Source organism: Zingiber officinale, chromosome 1A (assembly GCF_018446385.1).
Source record: "Zingiber officinale cultivar Zhangliang chromosome 1A, Zo_v1.1, whole genome shotgun sequence".
NCBI classification, from domain to species: Eukaryota; Viridiplantae; Streptophyta; class Magnoliopsida; order Zingiberales; family Zingiberaceae; genus Zingiber; species Zingiber officinale.
This window is the reverse complement of record NC_055987.1, coordinates 119378751-119385140: the sequence shown is the minus strand read 5'-3', so window position 1 is coordinate 119385140 and position 6390 is coordinate 119378751.

The following is a 6390-nucleotide window of genomic DNA, read 5'->3' as shown; positions in this document are numbered from 1 at the left end:
TTGGTGAAACAATATTTTAAAATTATTTTTCTAGATCCATGATTTAATATATCGATAAAAAAAATAAAAACTAGAAGAAATTTTAATTTCCAAATTAATCCTAAAATATTATATGCTACTCTCTTTTTTCAATTTTTTATTCCACCCTAAAATCCTATTAGCTAAATTACACTTTTTTCATCATTTACCCTAATATTAATATACAATTAGAATTTTCTTTATATTTTTAGTTTTATTTTAAAGATTTCATACCATCTCATAATTTTATAATTTTAAACTTTTATAAATTTTTATTTATATTTTAAGATTTACTTGATAATAAAATAAAATAAATTATTTAATGTTTCACTTTGAGTGCCACATTTTGCTCACCGTCCAACCTAATCTAGTAGTAAACACTTGCTTGGTAGCCAAATCATTTGATTTAATTCATTTCATTGGCAGATAGGAACTATCTATATGAATCTCCCTCTATATATGTGGGGTCAATTTTAGGAGAACCGTTAAGATAGCGGATCTACATTTTAAGAAAACATCGGGAATGTAATCACTAAACACTCACCATTGTCCCTAGTAATGCCGAGAATAAAAACTCCTCTTACCCTTTAATCATTTGACGGTCAATTATAAGCTACATAATTTATCTAACTTCACGTAATCTGGGGATAGACTGTGAAGATCGTTTGGAGTTAGCATAATAACCTCTTTTCTACAATTAAACACTCGCCATTGTCCCAGGTTGTGATACAATGGTTAGCTTCTAAAGATTAATCAAATATTTAAAGTTTAAATCATATTACAATACATTATAAGGATTTTCTTCCTATAAGAGGATAAATTTTAAAAAGCTGGTTGTTTGAATGAGCCTTCATAAGTACTTCTTAATTTATCCTGATAATTTATAGGAAACTTTTGTAAGATTAAATTAGTCACCTTCAAAATTAGTCAGTTTAAAAAGTTGAATATCTAGATTAAATAAAAAAAACTCACCATTCGAGTTGTGGTGCAATGATAAACGGTCGGATAGGCTCTCAGGGGTAACAAGAGTTTAAATATCATCCAAAATATATTATACATAAAGAGTTTGAATTAATTTTGTCATGACATATCTGTATTTCTTGATTTACTTTTATAGTCAATGAACTCCACCCATGACGACTGGTCATGGCCGGTCCCAAGCTCGGATAAAGGAGGAGGGTTGTGTTAGGTTGTCAGCCAACGTCAAACTATGACAAATATTCAATAAATAAATCCATTAAACTATTGTGCTAATGCTAGGTTGTTCCCCGGAAGGAACGCGTTGCAAGGTCCAACTATAACGTCTCGGCAAGGACCGCTACATCTCCAGAACTCGGGTGTAGTCATAAATATGCAAGAGTTCGCGTTACAGGGTCCAACTGTAACGTCTCAGTAAGGACCGTTACATCTCCATGAGAACTTGGGTGTAGTGTTAAATAGACAAGAGTTCTCACACCATAGGTTGGATAAGAACAAATATGATAGAACACCTAATAATTTAAGATTTGGAATATGGAACATAAGAACTCTCACTGGTAAATCAATGGAGGTAGTAGATATGATGATTAGGAGAAGAATTAGTATTTTATGTGTACAAGAGACAAAATGGACAGGAGAGAAGGTAAATGTTGGTTGCTACTCGAAAAACATATAGGTTCCACTGTACAAAAATTTTGTACAAAGATCTGAACCTTTTCCTAGCTACCATGTGTTCTTTTAAATTAAACTTTGGTTCGCCTGCGGAACTTAACACGTTTGATCCAAAACTTAATCTATTTGTTCTTTTAGGTTTTGACTTGGATTTCCTGCGGAACTTTACACGTTCGACCCAAGTCTCCTTAAGTTAATAATTCCATTAAATATTAATTTCCATAATTGGTTCCCAGTACTGACGTGGCGAGGCACATGGCCTTCTTGGATATGGGAGCAACCACCACCGACTAGACAAAACCTTTTATAGAAAGCTAATATTTAATTTCCTAAAATAACTTTAGGTTAACCGAAGAGAACAATCAAATCACAAGGAAAAGAAACAATAAAAGAACACAGCATCGAAAAAACATATTCGAAATTCTAGAACGTAAGCCTCTTGTATTTGGTATTATTTCCATAAATAACTAGCATGATGCGGAAATAAAAATTACTAGTTATATCTTGTAGAAAAACCTCTTGATCTTCTACCGTATTCCTCTTCTAACCTCGGACGTTGTGTGGGCAACGATCTACCGAGATGAGAAACCACCAACCACCTTCTTCTCCTCCAAGCAAGGTTCGGCCACAAAAGGAAAACTTCACCAAGGAGAAAAACCAAAATACTAACCAAGCTCCAAGAGATGCTAGCTTTCTCTCCTTCTTCTTCTTCTTCTCCAAGTAGTATCTGGCCACCACAAGAGCTCCAAGGAAGGGTGAGAGGTTCGGCCACCACAAGAGGAAGAGAGGGAGAGGATGGCCGGCCACACCAAGGAACAAAAGAGGGAGAGAAAATAATAGAGGTTGTATCTCATGAAGGCACCCTCACCCCTTCTTTTATATTCCTTGGCCTAGGCAAATTAGGAAATTTAATTACAATAAAATTTCCTCAATTTCCTTGACATGATTTAATTTAGAAAAATAAAATAAATTTTCCAAATCAAACTTCAATGGCCGGCCACATCATTGGAGAGCAAATTGGACAAGTTTTAATCAACAATTAAAACTTCCTAATTTGTTTCCGGAAATTTTAAAAATAAAATTTCTCTTTAAAATCTCTTCATGGTTGATAAAAGGAAATTTCTATAATTTTAATTTTATCAACATGTGAATAATTTTTAAAGAGAAAATAAAACATCTCTCCAATCTACAAATAAGGAAAGAGATCTAATCTCTTTCTTTAATCTTTTATAGATCTTTTACAAGAGAGATATTTTAATTTTAATTCTCTTTAAATTATATCTTCCACATAATAATAAAAATTAAAATTAAAATCCCTTTTTAATTTAATTTGGCCGGCCCCCACTAGCTTGGGTTCAAGCTAGGGCCGGCCACCCAATAATATACCTAGGCCGGCCCTAGCTTGGTTCCCAAGCTAGCTTGGCCGGCCCCTTATTGGTGGGTATAGAAGGTGGGTATAGGTGGGTATAGAACTCTATAAATAAGAGGCTACGATAGGGACCGAGAGGAGGAATTGGTTTTGGTCTCCCGATAAAATTATCCCGTGTTCGCCCGAACACAACTTAATTTTATCAATGATAATTCATTCCACTAGAGAACTATCATTGAACTACCGCACCAATCCCAAATTACATTTTGGGCTCCTTCTTATTATGAGTGTGTTAGTCTCCCTGTGTTTAAGATATCGAATGTCCACTAATTAAGTGAGTTACTGACAACTCATTTAATTAATATCTAAGTCCAAGAGTAGTACCACTCAACCTTATCGTCATGTCGGACTAAGTCCACCTGCAGGGTTTAACATGACAATCCTTATGAGCTCCTCTTGGGGACATTATCAACCTAGTATCTCTAGGACACAGTTTCCTTCTATAATCAACAACACACACTATAAGTGATACCATTTCCCAACTTATCGGGCTTATTGATTCATCGAACTAAACCTCACCCATTGATAAATTAAAGAAATAAATATCAAATATATGTGCTTGTTATTATATTAGGATTAAGAGCACACACTTCCATAATAACCGAGGTCTTTGTTTCTTTATAAAGTCAGTATAAAAGAAATGACCTCAAATGGTCCTACTCAATACACTCTGAGTGTACTAGTGTAATTATACAGTCAAGATAAACTGATACCTAATTACACTACGACCTCCTAATGGTTTGTTCCTTTCCATTTTGGTCGTGAGCTACTGTTTATAATTTATAAGGTACTGATAATATCATCTTCTGTATGTGACACCACATACTATATTATCTACAATATAAATTAATTGAACAACTACAACTAAATGTAGAAAATTTGACCAAATGTGATTCTTTATTCATAATGAATGTTTACAAAGCTTAGGCTTTCAGTATACACTCCAACAATCTCCCACTTATACTAATGACTAAGCTGCCATATCTTCTACCATACATCTGATTCCCATTCCCTCCACATGCCGATCGAAAGCTTTCGCCGGAAGGGCCTTAGTGAAAGGATCTGCCAGGTTATCCGCTGATGCAATCTTGGCGATGACAACTTCTCCTCGCTTCACGATATCTCGTATCAGGTGGTACTTGCGCTCTATATGTTTACTTGCCTTATGAGCTCGTGGTTCCTTCGAGTTTGCAACTGCATCGCTATTATCACAATAAATTGTGATGATTTTGGGCAAACCAGGAATCACATCTAAGTCCATTAGAAAGTTCCTGAGCCATACTGCTTCTTTAGCTGCCTCAGAGGCTGCTACATACTCAGCTTCCATGGTTGAGTCCGAAACGCATTTCTGCTTAACACTCCTCCATGAAATGGCTCCACCTCCTAAAGTAAACACATAGCACGATGTAGACTTCTGTTATCCCTATCGATTGGAAATCAATCAGTGTAACCCACGGGAGCGGATCGTGCTTGGTAAACTAGCATATAATCTCTAGTCCTTCTCGGTACTTCAATATATGCTTTACCGCATGATCCAATGTCCTTGTCCGGTTACTCGATATCTGCGACCATGCCACGGCAAAGCGGATATCGGTCTCGTCATAACGTGCATACATTAGACTTCCCACAGCAGAAGGAACTGATTTCATGTCTTCTATCTCTTTCGACGTCTTTGGAGACATCTCTTTAGACAGAGCTACTCCATGTCTAAAAGGTAAAAAACCTTTCTTGGAATCCTGCATGCTAAAACGAGCAAGGATTGTATCTATATATGAAGCTTGGGACAGACACAACATTCTTTTCTTGCGATCCCTTATCACTTTGATCCCAAGAATGTGTGCACACTCTCCTAAGTCCTTCATATCAAATTGTTTGGACAACCATACCCTTACGTCTGATAATACCTTGACATTGTTGCCAATTAACAAAATATCATCTACGTATAGTACAAGAAATACCACCACGTTTCCGTTACACTTCTTATATACACAAGACTCATCCGGACTTTGAATAAATCCATATGACTGGATTACTTCATTAAACCGGATGTTCCAAGATCTTGAAGCTTGCTTTAGTCCATATATGGACCGATTGAGCTTGCACACAAGATGCTCTTTGCCTTTTTCAATGAACCCTTCTGGTTGCTTCATATGGATGTTCTCTTCAAGACTTCCATTAAGGAAAGCTGTCTTGACATCCATTTGCCAAATCTCATAATCCATATGAGCAGCAATGGATAAGAGTATCCGGATAGACTTAAGCATGGCTACCGGTGAAAAGGTTTCCTCATAATCGATTCCCTCTTTCTGAGTGTACCCTTTCGCAACAAGCCTAGCTTTGAAGGTTTCTACCTTCCCGTCTGTCCCTCTTTTCCTTTTGTAGATCCACTTGCATACAACGGCTTTTATACCATCAGGTGGTTCTACAAGCTCCCAGACTTTATTAGAGTACATAGACTCTATTTCAGAATTCATCGCCTTTTGCCAAGATGCTGCATCTATATCTTGGAGTGCTTCATCATATGTCCGGGGATCAGGTTCATGTTTACCTGGGATCAAATCCGAAGACTCTCCCAAAAACATGAATCTTTCAGGTTGCCTTACAACCCTCCCACTACGACGAGGCACTGTCTGTGGTTGTGTATCATGTGTGACACGTGTTGCAGTCTCTTGTGGTACTTCATCTTGTACTGTTGGTACTGAAGTAGACGTGTCCTCTCTAAGTTCTTCTAAAACAACTTTGCTACTGGGCTTGTGATCCATTATATAGTCTTCTTGTAAAAACTGGGCATTGGTGCTAACAATGACCTTCTGGTCTTTAGGACTATAAAATAAACCACCTTTCGTTCCTTTGGGATATCCTATAAACACGCGAACTTCTGTACGAGATTCTAACTTATCAGCATCTGGTTTCAGCACATGTGCTGGACTACCCCAAATCCGAATATGTCTTAGACTAGGCTTTCGCCCATTTCACAATTCTATGGGAGTAGAAGAAACTGATTTAGAAGGTACTAAGTTTAGAATGTATACTGCTGTTTCCAGAGCATATCCCCAAAACGAATTTGGTAATTCTGAATAACTCATCATTGATCTAACCATCTCCATAAGAGTCCTATTCCTTCGTTCTGCTACACCATTCTGTTGGGGTGTTCCAGGTGCAGACAATTGGGATTGAATCCCGGCCTCTGATAAGTAATTCCTAAACTCTCCTAAGAGGTATTCGCCACCACGATCTGACCATAGTGTCTTGATACTTTTACCTAGTCGTTTCTCCACATCAGCCTTGTATTC